Source organism: Mesoplodon densirostris, chromosome 9 (genome assembly GCF_025265405.1).
Source record: "Mesoplodon densirostris isolate mMesDen1 chromosome 9, mMesDen1 primary haplotype, whole genome shotgun sequence".
Lineage (NCBI taxonomy): Eukaryota > Metazoa > Chordata > Mammalia > Artiodactyla > Ziphiidae > Mesoplodon > Mesoplodon densirostris.
Window position 1 is genome coordinate 73,382,431 of NC_082669.1, and position 16,628 is coordinate 73,399,058.

The following is a 16,628-nucleotide window of genomic DNA, read 5'->3' on the forward strand; positions in this document are numbered from 1 at the left end:
TCTCCAGAAAAAAAGGCATGGTTCAGACGCTTCATTGCATTAATGGAAGTAACAACCTAGTAAGTAATAAGTAAATTCCCCGGGTCCTTCAGGTTGTTTCCATAAGGGCTCTCTTATACCCAAACATTGTCCAACGACTCCTCATCTGCAGGGCCCAGAATTCCAATCAGTGTTGAGATCTAGCTTCTCTGCAGAAATGTAGCAAAGATTCTGAATTCAGCATGAAAAGAAGGAGGTCTCACACTCCAGTCCCAAAAGCTTCCTGGATCTTTTTTTCATAGTTTTCTATGGACTCTGAAAGGCTAACTTAAACGTTTAGTACTAAATAGACTAAGGTTGTAGCTAGATAACTGTTACTATCAAGTACTATTTTCATCAGAAAAAACAAAATATCTAGTACAAAAAAAAAAAAAGTCAGCCATTACTTGGGTCAGATTTCTTCCCCTCTTTTTTTCCCCCCTTTTCATCTTTACTGAATAAAATGCAAATGGGTGCACGACCAGGAGTCCTCACTAAAAGTGTGGATGCTATGAAATTGGCCAGGGAGAAGGCATTTGCTGAGCAAATACTCCCTGGAGAGAAGTCACTGTGGCCAGATCACTGAAGCCTTGGTAATGGGGGCCACCAGCTGGGGGGCTGAAATGCTTGTGTTACACAGCATAACTTGGGGTGGTAATAGGATTTTATCCAGATGAATCATTCCCATAAGCAGGGCATGGGTGTTTTTAATACATCCAGACCAAATAACAAGAATGAATAATCACTAACAATTCTTCCCAAAAGGTCAGGCTTTCTCACAATTCCCTGCCTTTGCACATACTGTTCCCTCTGCCTGAACACCCTCCCCTCCCAGCCCATCCCAAGACTCAGCCCTGCCCACACTCCAATCCTTGTCACCCTCACACATTATTCAGGATACAGCAGGAATGCTCCTCCTTTGAGGAAACTTGCAAGTTCCCCAACGTGGTTATTCAGTTCTTCCTTTCTGTCCCCTATTGCCTGTACCTGGCTCCTTTCTCAGTGACTATCTGTTTGCACGTCTTTATCTCCACTTGACAGAGGGCTCCAAAGACAGGGTCTTCCTCTTAGTCCTCTTTCTAGCTCCAGCAACGTGACTGTATGCTGCCCACAATAGGTCATCAACAGATGCCTACTCAAAACACAAATCACAGAAGAACTGAACACACAAATGGGCTTTAGCGCATCCTGCATGCAGTGGCTTGAAAAAGCCTCTAAACAGAGTCTCTTTCAGCAAGAACTATTTTTCAGCTTGACAAAATATTAACATGTGTTACGTGCACCATTTAGCATAAAAATAAGCTCACAGAGTTTAACTCTGGGGAAAGCTGGCTTATCTGCAGTTATTCTCCCAAATCACAAATAAAACAAATATATTTCCATGTTGTTTTGACTGACACAAATACCTGTGATGAAATGGATTACATAGAACTGCAATGCTAGCCTTGTAGGTCACATGTTCCTTCATTTCCCATCTGAGGCAAGCACATAGCAATTAAACTTGCCTGTGTGTGGGGCACTGAAATCATGTTGGACATGCTTACTGGTACTCGGGATGCTGTGTTCATTACTGGGAATGAGGTTTTCAGGAAAATAGGCTTATTAGAGTCGGACCAGTTATAACACAGACAGGCAGGACCTCTTCCAGTCTGGAGGCCTTACAGAGGAGACCACGTGTCCCTCAGGGGACAGTGCCCAGACTGCTCTGCCACGGAGGGTCAACTCTGCTGGTCTCAACAGCTGGCATCTAGGAGTCTGGACTCAAGAGGGCTGACCCCAGGAGCATGGATCAAAATTCACTGGGGAATCCTTCCAAATAAGGAAAATAGCGACACTTCCTTCCATTCTTAGTAATTCCCAGGTCCACTGAGGCTGCAGGCACAATCAGGAAATTAAACTTAAGATGCAGAGGAGATGAGAAAAAAAAAGCCTTAGATGCTCCTAGGATCTTATCTTTTGCTCATTACATCTTAGGGTTCATTCCATCATTCATGTATACACCTGTGTGTCCTCCTTGGTTTAGGTCCTGTGCCTAACATAATAAGTTCAGTAAAGAGCCATCTTCTTGGGGTGGCTGGTGAAAAACAATATTGCAAGGAGGAAATCTGTACTATCAAAATCTTTCATGTTTTTCTCTATACATTTCCTGCCTTCCTTGCAAATGTGAAAGGTTTCATTTGATTTGCTACTGAATTCAATATGACAAAACAATGAGGGACATGAAACAATGAGGCAGAAAAATATTCTTGGTGAAGAAAAGTAAAGGTGAGAAAGAATTAAGAAAATATTCTTAGTCTCGTTTCTTTCCTCTTTAAAATATAAGTATTGACTAGAAGACTCCAAAGTTCCTTCCAGGTTTAAAACTTTATGACTCACTAGTAATCAGGAAAATGTGAATTAAAACAGCAATAAGATACCATGTTCACCTTTCAGATGAACAAAGATTAAACAATTCTACAACATCAAGTGTCAGAATGTGGTGTAAATAGGATTGCATATACTGCCAACTGGGAGTATAAATTAATATAACTTGTTTGGAGAACAATTTGGTCATTTATAGTAAAGTTGAATAAATTCTAGGGGGCTTTTATTCAATATCTAGGATGATCACATACATGCTCTGGGTGACATGGATAAAAATAATCACTGAGGAATAATTTTTTATGGCAAAATTAGAAACAACTTACATGCCCATCAATAAATAGATAAATAAAATGTGATACGGTCTAAAGGTGACCCAATATACGGCAATTAAATAAAAATAAACTATTTATATACATGGCTGAATCTCAAAAACATTAACAAATGGACAAAAGCAAGATGCAGAACAATATACACACTACACCATTATGTCAACTGGGAAATAATACTATATATTTTTCAAGAATATATGTGTTTGTTTATACATATATATATAATATATGTATATATATATATAATATAAAACCAGTGGTTCTCAAACAGGAGTAGCTCCTCCTCCCCTGGGGACATTCAGCAACGTCTGGAAACATTTTTCTTTGACATAACTTGGGCAGGGAGTGCTACTGTGGTGGGTACTGGCCAAATATTCTGGTAACTTCCTACAATGCAATGAACAGCCCCACAACAGAAAAACTTATCTGGCCTAAAATGTCAGTAGCACTGAGGTTGAGAAACTCTGCTCTAGAACGATGGAATGCAGTTGTTTTTACAAATTAATTATTTAACTAATAATCCCCCAGCACAAATTTAACTTTCCCACCATATATAGACCTCTTAAGTGGCCACTGGCTGGAATCTGAGGGCAGTAAACTCCAAGACACAAAATGCTGTGCTTCCTTTTCCTTAAAAGAAAAAAAAAGTTTAAATAAAAATCACCAGTGATTTCTGAAGTACACTTTTCTCTCCTTTGAAATGAGAGATTAAAATGTTCCCAACACCCTCAATAAATATCTTTCATGGGCTCCAGCACTATTGTTGAACACCATTCACCAGGCCTGAAACAGGCTCACGCTCACAAGGACTCCTTCCTCCTCCCACCTTGTGTTGTCTCTCTCATGACTCTTCCACTTCCTGACAGTGCTATCATTTGCTGGTTAGGAAATACCCATTGGTATTTCACCTGAAAAATTATTTGTAAATTATGTTTCAGGAAATTGAATCATGTTTTCAGTGAACTAAAGTAGGTCATTACTTAAAGGAACTTGCTAATAAAATTTTTGCAACATTATAATAATATACACATATATAATATATAATAAAAATAATAATGCAAGCCTACTTTTATCTGCTGCATAAGGACTCATGACTATACTTCAGGATCTGCAGCAACAAGCCTGTCCCAAGTTCCTGAAGTGTTCCCATTTTATTCAAATTCACTAAACTGCAAATGTTTGTGTTACCCATTCAAAACCTTGCAGTGCACTCTGCAAAATTTCTTTATACCCAACTTCTAAGAAGAAAAGATTCCTGTTCCAAAAAATACATGAAGATACACGTGCTCATTTTAACTAACCTGGGACTAGAGCCATAAATATCAAAGTCAAAAGGAAGATCAATCAATCAATAACCTTCAAACTATACTGATGCAGAGACAAAACTGCATCAATAACTCCAGGGCTAATTTTTAAAAACCTATGTCTGACCAGTGGTCAATAGAGATTGGGGCAAGGCAGGGTTTGGGGGAGCATGCAACTACAAAGGCAGAGCTGTAGGGAGTGTCTGTGGTGATGGATCAGTTCTCTATCTTGATTGTGGCCGTGGTTACATGAATCTACACATGCAATAAAATTTCATAAAACTGGATACACACACAAAAATAGAATGAGTGCATGCAGAAACTGGTGAAATTCTAGTAACGCCTATAGTCTGGTCATTGTATTGTGAAGTCTCAACTTCCTGGTTTTGATAATGTTCTCGTTAAGTAAGATGTAAATTTGGGGGAAGCTGAATTAAGGAACCTCGCCATACTATTTTTCTGCAATTTCTTGTGAGTCTATACTTAGTTCAAAATAAAACTTTAAAAAATAAAAATAAAAACATGTCGCATATGAAAAAATTATCAGCATTGTGTTTCATTAGGAAATTACAAATTCAAACAACAAGATAGCACAATATACCTATAAGAATGGCTAAAATCCAAAACACTGACAACTCTACATGCTGGTGAGGATGTGGACTCATAGGAAGTCTCTCACTCATTGCTGGTCAGAATACAAAATGGGAGAGCCACTTTGGAAGACAGTTTGGCAGTTTCTTACAAAACTAAACATATTCCCACCATAGGATCTAACAATCGCACTCCGTGGTATTTACCCAAATAAACTGAAAACATGTCCACACAAAAACTTGCACACAAAAGTTTATAGCAGCCTTATTAATTGCCAAAACCCCAAAACAACTATGACATCCCTTCAATATGAGAGTGGATAAACTGCTGTCCCTCCACACAATGGAATAGTATTCAGCCTTAAAAAGAAATGAGCTAGCAAGCCACAAACAAACAAACAAAAAACATGGATTACTTTTATAGGCATATTTCTAGGCAAAGAAAGCCAGTCTGAAAAGGCTATATACTGTTGATCCCAACTGTATGATGGCCTGGAAAAGGCAAAACTATAGAGACAATAAAAAGATCAATAGCTGTCAGTCAGGGGCGGGGAGGAAAGAAGGGAGGAATGAACAGGTGAATCACAGGGGATTTTCAGGACAATAAAACCTATCCTGTACGATACTGGAATAATGGATACCTACATTATACATTTGTCAAAATGCATACAGCTACACAAAACAAAGAGTGACTCCTAACATAAACTCTGCACTCTGGTTAGTAATAATATATTGTTATTGGTCCATCAGTTGTGACAAATGTACCATAATAATGCAAGATGTTAATAATATTGGACATGGTACAGGGAGAGAGGGGATGAGAACTTTCTCTACTTTGTGCCCAATTTGTCTCTAAAACAAAACTGCTCTAAAATATAGCATCTATTAATTTAAAAGATAAGGTAAAAAACTATCTCAAGTCTATTCAAAAGAAAAGCCCACTTTGGTGAAGAATAGTGAATACTACATTGAATACCTATAGCTTCACAGAGTTTATATCTGTACCATAATTGTATCCTCACATTCTTCGTATGAAAGAAACAGCCACCATGTAGCAAGGGTTAAATAAAATAATGCTTTTAAAACTGCTCTGAAAGCAATAGAGCCTACAAATAGAGGTATAACTCTAAAACTACTCAGGTTACACAACAGATATGCCTACTGAGGTTGAAACCCCCGTTAGAATCCAGGCAGCCTCGCTACCTGATTACGTGTAACTCTCTCAAGATATGTTGGAAAAAAAGATGGCAATGAACACAGACAAGCCTCTACCCCTCTCAAATGCACTTCAAAGAGATTCTGCTATTGGTGGGAGGGGAAAATAATAACAGCAGAGCCATATTTGCACACCCATGTTCACTGCACCATTACTCACAATGGTCGAGAGGTGGAAGCAAACTAAATGTCCACTGATGGATAAAGGGGTAAACAAAATGTGGTATATACGTACAATGGAATATTACTCAGCCTTTAAAAAAGAAGGAAATCCTGTCACATACTACAACATGAATGAATCTTGTGGACATGACATTAAGTGAAATAAACCAGTCACAAAAGGACAAATACTGTGTGATTCTACTTACAGGAGGGAGTCAAACTTTTAGAAATAGAAAGTAGAAAGTAGAATGGTGGTTGCCTAGGGCTGGGGGGGGTGGAGAACAGACGATGGGGAGTTGTTGTTCAATAGGTATGAAGTTTTAGTTTTGAAATATGAAAAATTACTAGAGATCAGTTGCACAATATTCATAGAGTGAACAGCACTGAACTGTACACTTTAAAATGATTAAAATGATAAATTTTATGTTACTTTTTTTACTACAATAAAAAAAAGAACATTATGAAAGTGTAAACATTGATTACAAGTCTGGTTATGACACTGAAAGCCTGAGTGAAACTCTGACTCAGCAGAGGACAGAGTCCAGCACAAAGTCAGCATCATAAACCCAGGAGAAAAGGACTCTAGGAAGCTGACACAAAACAGATTTTGCAAATGATAGAAAAGGGAATAAAACAAGTTCCCTAAAACCTACTAGATACCAGAAGTTCTTGGGGGGAACTTTAGGTTGTGACCTCACTTTGAATTAATGCTGATTTTCATTAAATATCTTCTCAACTACCAACAATAGTGAAAAGAGCAATCATTAGTGAAGCATTAGTTTTGTGCTGGTTTACACACATCATTTCATTGACTCTTCTAACAGCCTTATATGGCATATGTCCTGGTTATTTATTACTGTGTATCAAACCATCCTAAGACTTAGGGCCTTCAAACAACAACAGTCATTTACTTTGCTCATGAATCTACAATTTGGCAGGATTGGGCAGGCATGGCTGGTCTAGGCTCCACGTAGAGGCATCCAGGGCAACTCACGTGCGGCATGCTGCAGGATCCACTTTCACGAGGGCTCACTCATATGCTGGAGAGTTGAGCTAGCAGTCGGCTTGGAGCTCAGCCAGGCCTGTGGGCCAGGGGCCTCAATTCCTCCTACTTGGGCCTCTCCATGGGCAGCTTGGGCTTCCTCACAGCATGGTGGCTGGCTTCCAAGAATGAACACCACAGAGCAAGATGGAGATGCATAGCACTTTTATCATCTAGCCTTGCAAGTCATGTAGCAACACTTTTGCTATACTTTGTTGGTCAAGGTGGTCACAACATTCCACTCAAGATCAAAGAGAAGGGACATAAACTCTATCACTAGATGCAAGGACTGTCAAAGTGATGTTGTAAAAAGAACATGAGGGATGAGAGATACTGGTTTGAACATGTTCAGAAAATACAATCTGCCACAGTAAATATTACCAATATCATCCCCATTTTGTAGACGGGGAAACTGAGTCTTGGAGAGGAAATTAATTCCACCCTCACATACACTGAAAATCAGACAGCTATTAAGTAATGGAGGCAAGATCCAACCCAGATATATATGACTACCAGAGTCTGAGCCCTTAATTACCCTTAACTATTCTGCTTCCCACTTCCTCCACAATTTCCACTCTAATTACTTCCCTTCCAAAGGTCTTTACTTTCTTTGCATATGAAGGGTTTATTTCATGTAATTAACATGAAAATAAACTTGAACTTCCCAACTAGAGCAGTTTACTGACAGACACAGCTCTCTAAATGTTTACTAAATTAGATATGTCTTCTTTCCTGTACTAAACTATGAACTCCTTGAAAGAAAGGAAGTTTAGTAAAACCTGACATCTACATGATATTTGGTTCACTTCACTGCATACCACAGGAGGTCCGTAAGTGCTTATCTGAAATGTACCTACTTGTTTAAATGTCTATCTCTCCAACCCTCCACCAGACTGTGAGATACCAAAAGGCAGAGACAAAGGCCTGGATACCTAGAGCACAGTAACCTCCATGCCCCACACCTCACCCCAACACACACACAGCCCTACACAGTGGGCCCACAATAAATGTTATCCTGAACAAATGAATGAATGAATGAATGGCATATAAAGAAAACAGAATGAACAATAATCCAGGTTTATAGTCACTTTCCTCATTCAAACAAGAGAAAACTAACAGAGAAATGAGATCCCATCATTAGTCCTGCTGGCCTAGGCCTAAATGATGGCAACCTGACTTATATTTTGGTGGAGAAAGAAACAGTGGGTTGCGTGTTGAGAGAGAAACAGATAAACCTGCAAAGTGAAGAAGACGTAAGTGGAAGAATTTTCAGCTGCATGACGGAAAGATGCAATTTATAGGCATCTTCTCTGACACTTTTTGACACCCTCCCAACTTGGATGCTGAGGTCAAGTGCAAATACACATGAGGAGAAGAGGAGGAAGGGAATTCATGGTTACAGATGCTACTCCATGCCAGGCACTCTGCTAAGAGCTCAGGCTTCCACTCCCACAAATACATTTTCACATAAAACCTAGAACAGCAGGAACAGGAAGTAGGGACAAAAAGTAGCATGGCATTTTACTGGTTCATAGAAAATCATTTTAAGAAATAATTGTGGAGATACAGCAACTAATTCTACCTTAGCAATATTCTAAATGGGAAATCCCACTGGTATTAATACTGATGGTCAATGGATGAATTCACTGAGCAATCATCACTTTCCACACACACATCTTTGTAAAAAAAAAAAAAATAGTCTCCCTTCTCTCATTTAGCGCCCAGCCTCTGGTCTCTCCTAGGCTTTCTACATCTGCTACAATACTTCTTTATTTTAAAAAGAAATCACTGCAGCAAGCTTTACGTTCTTTATTTTCCAGGAATGAGTGGGTAAAGTGGATCGTAGCAGCAATGAAAGTGGTAGTGGAGAAAAATTAATGTCTTCATGCTTTTCATCCTCAGAATTCTTTAAATAAAATTTAATTTTGCTGGCTATTGCCCTTTAAATGTGCTAAATTAGAGAGAGGTAATGCACTCTGCTTTTCCAATTTCTCTATTGTATTAAAGAGTCTCTTTTCCTGCAGTCTACAGAAATGGCTTTTTTTTGGGGGGGGTGGACTTTAGCAGTATATTATTGTGTTGAGAAAACTACTATTCATATGACTAATAAGCATATTTTTCCTTACCTGGTTCATGAAAATTTCCCCTGTTACTTCTGGTAATTATCAAAACACTCACGCCAAAGCACACACATTCTCCATTTCTCAGAAGTTTGCCTCCCACTGCAGCAGCAATATCGTGATGGTTTGAGGTCACATGGTCATGGATAGCTTTTAGTTTTGATATCACGTGAGAATGGTGGGCCCTGTCTTTCATTGCTGTAACCATCACTTTATGTTTGAGTCCCAAGTGTGTATTTAACTAATATGTGCTCCACAGAGGGGAAAAGTCTGTTCCAACTAAAGTCCCCTCCTCTCTCTCAACCACCTCCCACCATCACCCACAAAACACATTTTGAATAAAACAATACTAACCATCATTCAGTGCCATGGCTCAACCATGTTATTTAAATTACAGAAAATAATTCTTACAATTAGAATACACTTTACAAAGCAATTCTGAATCCCTGAATGGGGACGAGTTCTTCAAAAGAACAAACTGAATTCTCAAAGAAAATCGAAAAATAATTGGATGGATCCATGGCACGGCTTTCAAACTGAGTGCCATTCTCAGGGTCCAAGGTGTCTGTGGGGCCTTCCTGGGTGCTGATGGGAGGCTGCACCCCTCCTCCACAACCTCAGCCTGAGTCACTTCTGCTTTATCTCTCTTATGTAGTAAGTTTCTGCTACAGGAGAACTTTTGAATAAATTACCAATTTTTATTTTATTTTTATTTTTTATTTTAAATAACTAGATGAAAATACGCTTTTGACATTATTTACACCATAGTTTACCAATCAAAACAGTCTAGCATGCCAACTAAGATGAGTAACACTGTAGTAGAAACAACTAAAGGAAAACCACTGCAATGCAACTATTGTCATTTATTTTTTCAAGAACAGTAGTGGTTTTAAAATTCTGTGTGCACATTCTTAGACACTCCTCCCTTTAAAAAATGACTCCTAGTTCTCCCTCCCCTTAGACTGGCCTTTTCTAAAACATAGAATGCTTAGGAAGTGATGCTTTGTGATTTCCAAGACTAGATCATAAAAAGGATACAGCTGCCACTTGACTATCTCTATCTTAAAAGTTCACTCTGGGAGAGGCCAGCTGTCTTGTCAAGAGCACAAGCACCAACTTACCAGCTATGTGAATGAGCCACCTTGGAGCAAATCTTCTAGCCTTAGTCGAACCTTCAGATGACTTGCAGCCCCAGCTGACATGTGTCTATGACCTCAGGCCAGACCCTCAACCAGAACCCCTCAGCCAAGATGCTCCTGGATTCCTGACCCATGGAAACCATAGAAGATAATAAAGACTGTTGGTTTAGCCACTAAGTTTTGGGCTAATTTGTTATACAACAATAAATCACTAGTAAGAGAATTCTTTTTTTTTTTAACTGCTTCACAACATTTAGACTCTAACCAAACTAGAGTTATTTATCCTTTTCCTAACTCTTCCTCTGTCTGAAGTCCCCATTCTTCCCCCTTCCTCCACCAACACAGGACTCCTCATCTTCCCAGGGATCTTTCCCTCCGCTCAGCCCCTTAGACTTTTCTCTGTGCCTCCCTCCACATTTGATCCTTTGTATTAGTTATTTGTATGCTTGTCTCATCTCCCTGACCAGGCTGAAAGACCAGGAAGCCTGTACTTCTAAGGAAAGTCTCCCAATCAACTTAGACTCCACACAAAATACCTTGCACAGAGCAGACACTCAGTCCATTTACTGAACAGAAGGAAATACCAGTTGTTACAACGTGGCAAAAAGGGCAACCACCAAATAAACCCAGTCATCTGAAGGCATTTCTCACTTCTCAGAAGAAATCCCCAGGGCCAAAAGTGACTGTCTCCGTGACATGCAAACTTACAGCCCTTAGTTCTCTTTTTCTTGCTGTCTAAAACCCCAGCCTGTCATTGAGTGAAACATCCTTCAGCACTTTTCTGAGAACTGAGGGAAAACCTGCAAGCAGTCATGTGAAAGGGTAAATTAAGAGAACTCAATTTACATCCACTGGGATATTTTAATATCAAAATAATATTAAGTGTAAATAAGAATCATACAGCAAGGAATGGGTAACATGTCATAATGACATTCAATTTGCTAAGAAAATTTTTTTTTTAATTTCCTTGGAAAAAAATTTTCTTAGATGTTAGCAGCCAATACTCATATCTTATCAGGTCTACAGGATTGCTATATGGGAAACTGAAATATGCAGAATGCTACCTCTAAGAATGCTGCTGGAAAATTTTTCTGTGTTTAGAGGTAACTATAGAAATATTAACTGAAAATACCTGAGGCAGGGAAAAAGCCTACACAATACGTGTGGAATATCAATACATACAAGGTGAAGAAGAGAGGAGATTAATATCTTCATTAATCTAAGTTAGGGGTACCAGGTCACTGGCCACAGTGGACATTTGTTGGCTGCCTCTCAAACATCCATGCTCCCATTCACTGTTCCTAAAAAGTATCAGATTTTTGTCCTGCCATTCTTTGGTGATGCACCCTGCTCATTAGCTAGGGGAATTTTCCCCTTGCCCAGCTCCAAAGTTCAACTCTGGTAGACAGAGAAAAACAAAAAGAAACCAAACCCTAAATGACCTAGGGAGTGGCTGAATCAAGCTGTTAATTAATTCTAGATTTCCCTATACTTCTAACCTTTTCACTTACATAAAGTTTTATTGTTTAAACCACTCGGCGCGGGGTCTCCTGTTACTTACAATCAAAGTCATCCTAACTGCTAGACTGGAAAAACCTAAAACAATGCATCATGGATGCATTATGACAAATCTTACCTGCCAGAACAAATGAACAATCAAGTAATTGTCAGGTACATTCCAAAAACACTTAATACTCCTTTTTTTTTTTTTTTTTTTTGGAGATGGCAATGCACATAGTATACATATATTAAAGGCCTGGAAAATTTTCTGAAATAAAAAAAAGAAACTTATTTAACTTTTTAGACCAGTTATCTAAGTTGATTTAATAACTTAAAGTAGTTATTTAAGTTGACTTTGCTATTATTTATTACAGAAAACCAAGTAACATCCTATGTTCTGAAACACATACTTTGGGCCATAGTTTTCATCTTGATAACAAGTGAGTCAGTCTCAAGGTTATATGAAGGTGTGAACTTCTTAATTCCATGCTAACATATCTTGCAACCCAGAGCCCTACTGGGGTATCTCCCACTGCTTTCAGCTACTGCCTGTGCAAAGTAGCAGGATGCCAACTTGAACAAAACAAATTAAGCAAAGTGAATCAATCCACTGTCCCGAAATTCATATTACATGAAAACGCAGAGCCCTTCTGAAGCACTGGAAAGTTCTAGATTGCACCTGTAGTTCTCTCCTCAAATGCAAAGATATGCCTGTATCTGCAATATCAAGAGTGTAGGGTTAAGGAGCAGGGGATCCCAAGCCAGAATACCTGTGTTCAAACCCTGGCTCTGCCACTCACAAACATGAAACCTCAGCAGGTTTGCTTCCCCAGGTCTCAGATCCTCATTATAAAATGTGAATTCTAATAGACATTACTCAAAAGTCTAGCATGGATAGAAAAATTAAATAATAAAAATCTATCTAAAGCAGTTAGCACAGTGCCTGGCACATAATAAGTGTGCAATAATGTTCACTGCTGTGTTGTAATAATTAATACTGAAAAATAATTAATACACAAAAAGGTTTATCTTCCCAAAGATATATCAGAGCTTCAAGGGAAAAGAAACATGAATTAGAGTAATAATAACTCTCAGTATGAAGTAAATGGATGCCACATAAACATTAATCCTTGATTATTTGTTCTGGGAAGAAAAAAAAGGAGTATATTAAAAATAAATAGCACCTCAACAACTCGTCAACAACTCATACACCTCATAGCTACAGCACACCTTCAACACATCTTAGAGCAAAATTCCCAGAACACCAATAGACCCACATACAAATTAAGTTCAAATTATACTCCATAATGAAACTATAACCTTTCTAATGACCAGCATTTCAGATGATCAGCACAACTAAATGAGCATGCAGATTTAAGCCTGTATTTTCAGATATGCAACTGACTTGTACCAGAAATAAGTGAACTAACTATAGATAATTCCTTTATTGGACTTCAATCTAAAACTAAGCTTTATTTAGGCCTTCAACTTGTAGCATCTATTTCCTAAATCAGATGTGCTGCCAACTATAAAACTGATGACACCAACCTCACAAAGATGAATCAGAGAGAAAAATAACAATTTGACTTGCATTCAACTCTCAGGTTTTATCTTGATGGATAATGTAATAGACATATGTATTCTCCAAAGGGATGGACTTCTCTTTAGAATCCTGGGAACCCCGTTTCTATTGAATAATTAAGCCAGCGGAATGTGGTTCAAGTTTCACACCATTACTGTGCTACTTGAAAACCTCACACAACCCCAGGAAGGACCTGGGGCCACCACACACAGGGTCCAGGCATGCAGCAGCATTCACACAGACCACGATATGAACTGCACCCTGGAGCTGAGTGGTGCACAAGCCAGGTGTCATACAGGACCACCCTGAAAGGATAGACACATTTGCTCAGTCCAGCTAGGGGCCAAGATTTTCTAGAACTTGCACAACAGGGTTACTTTGCATTCACTTTAAAGAGCAGCATAGGAGATTTCCATCAAGCAAATACTTGAGCAAAATTAGTGGTGACAACAATCTTGGAAGCAAAATTTGTATGCAGATGAGTCCTGTGCACCACAGCATCGAAAGAGTTAACCTCTGCTTTACCATAGTGTTACTCTGTGTGTGGCTCATTCACTTCCTCAATTTCTCCATGAACTAGCTTGTGAAATCCTAGGACTGGAAGTGACTGGCCTTAAAAGCTCACCCCTACTGAGCACTTTCTATAAGCCAGATAATATCCCAAGCCTTTTCCCATTTAATTCTCACAGCAATCCTATAAGAAAGGCACTATTATTATCTCCAATTTACAGCCAAGAAAACTGAGACCCAAAGCAGCCTTGCTGGTGGCCACACCAACGAAGCAGGCACCCAGAACTGGACCACAGGCAGCAGTTATGGGTTGAATTGTGTCTTCCCAAAAGCTATATTGAAGTCCTAACCCTCAGTATCCATGAATGTGACCTGACTTGGAAATAGGGTCTTTGCAGATATAATCAAGTTAAGATGAGGTCATTAGGGTGAACTCTAATCCAATATGACTAGCATCCTTTCAAGAAGAGGAAAACATCATGAGAGACAGACACACATGAAAAGAAGATGGCCACAGGGAGATAGAGGTAGAGATGGGAGCTATGCTGCACAAGCCAAGGAATGCCTGGAGCTACTAGAAGCTGGAAAAGCCAAGGAAGGATCCTCCCCTAGAGACTTCCCAGGGAGCAAGATCCCACTGACACCTTGATTTTGTGCTCTTAGCATCCAGAACTGTGAGAGAACAAATTTCTGCTGTTTTAAGTCACCCAGTTGCAATTTGTTAGGGCAGCCCTAGGAATCAAACCCAGCAGTCCAGGCTCTCACCGACTACTCTTTTCCCTGCCCACACTTCCACTTAACCTGACCTGTCTGTTAAAGAAGAGAAATGAAAACTGCCACTCCACGATACTTTCCCAGACTTGAGACTGTTACAAGTAGAAAGTGCAACATAGTTTGAACTGTCTTGAAGAGTATTTTTAATCAAAATTGAAATAAGAGTATCCTACCCTGCTCCCTAACTTCCAGCCCCTCCAGCAGCCTGCAGTTCTGCTGTCCTCCAAGCAGTTAGCAACTTAAAAACAGATTGTCTTTTCAAAGCACAGTATCTGGTGACCTGGCCCAGATCACCGCAATGAGGTAAGACCCGTGGGAGATTCCAGAACCTGGATCTGCCCAGGCCCCAGGAGTGAGCAAGGCCGACAGCAAGGAGAAAGGCAGCTGAGGTAGCTGTAAGGGAGTGAACTGCCCCAGTGGAACTCTGTACGTGCTGAATATCAAGGCAAGGATGCCTTAGAGTCAGCTCAAGTAACTGGGTCAGCATTCTGCAGGTCAGATCGGGAATAAGAAACATCAGGCAAGGCCCAATGTGGAGAGGGCCAATCAGAGAACACACAGTATTCCCAGGTACAGGCAGGTAGCCAGAATCAGACTTATAAGGTGGTGTCAGTCACCTGGCTAGGGCAGGAGGCAAACTTCAGCTTCTGCAGTGGAGTACCAGGCAGGAAGGAAGGAGGGACTGGTATGAGCCCAGGGCCCAGCTCTCAGTGGGTTCTTCTAGCAAGGATTCTGGCACCTGGAACAAAGCAGAAGCCAGGTATAGAACACTAGTCAGCCAGGGGAGAAGAGCATGCAGAGTGATCTGATCAGGAGGTATTGGCCCCCCGGTCCTAGAGATTCCTTCAGCAATCCCACCCCCCATCTTCAAGAGCTGGGCCTGCAGGGGAGGGGAGGGTGGGGAGCACAGAGCAGAAAGCAGGCAGGCTCTGACCCAAAGTGGACTTTTCACCTCCATAAAATGCAGAAAGCGTTTTTCTGGTAGAACAAGGCTAAGGTTCCAAGCTCCATTCTAAAACTTCTATAAAGAAATAATCCAAACCAACACTGTTAAAATACTTGTAATTACAAATCTAAATAGAAAACTATATTAATCTAGAAGGGAGTAGTTTTTTTTCCTTTGTTACAGTGCTTGGCGAACAGCAGAATTAATTAGGGGAACATGAGGCAGGAGATGGAGACTTCTGTGACGATGATGTCTGGAAATTTCAACCAATTCAAAGTTTTTAGTGGTTGGGTGGGTTTGTTTTGTTTGATCTGTTTTCCATTAAAAGCATGTTTTCCCTTTGTTGTCCTGTCAGAATTGTTGTGGAGATTAAATGTGATGTGATCGCACTTTGGAAACAATAAAATATAATATTAGGCAAATTTAAGGCTGCAATATCGGATTTATAAGGCAGGATCAGCAGTATCATTATTTAAATAAATAAATACTATTTGCCAGATGCAGAAACTATAAAGATGAGAATAAAGTTTGGTCATTTGTCTATCACCCAGAGATGAGCAATGCTAAGGTTTTCCTAATTTCAGTGTTTTTTTAATTTACTCATGATTTACATAATTCAGATCATACTGTTGCATATCATTCTGTTTTCACTTATTATATGATATGCATTTTTCCTTGAACGAAACATTGTATCATCATTTCTAGTTACTGTAATAGTCCTTTGCATGGAGACACAATTCAAGCATTTACCTGTCATTGGCCAATTAGAAAGCTTTCATTTTCTTACATATGGCTAATGCAGATTGAGCATCTTCAAACATAAATCTGTGCCTAGTGTGATGATAGTAAAAAACAGACAACATGGATGAAGTTCTTGTTAACTTCTAGGCACTAAGTTAAGCACTTTCAGTGCATTATCCCAGCTAATCTTGATACCAGCACCGAGTTATGTGCTTTGCTATGCCAACTGTATAAATTTGGCAGGGGGGTGGGGGGAGGGCAGAATTTTTAGTTTGGAAAAGCTAAAGAACGT

The 16,628-nt window shown here is 39.6% G+C and overlaps 1 protein-coding gene across 6 annotated transcripts in view; it reads right to left on the reverse strand.

Annotated features, from left to right (window-relative positions):
- Positions 1-16,628, reverse strand: part of ELMO1 (engulfment and cell motility 1) — a 576,489-nt gene that overhangs the window by 533,532 nt on the left and 26,329 nt on the right. For 2 of the 6 annotated variants that reach the window (XM_060107545.1, XM_060107543.1), the window contains exon 2: positions 15,267-15,388. The exons of the other annotated variants lie outside the window; for them this stretch is intronic. The gene's annotated coding sequence lies outside the window, so the exon portion shown is untranslated. The remainder of the gene's footprint in view (positions 1-15,266; positions 15,389-16,628) is intronic. 6 annotated transcript variants of the gene reach the window in all.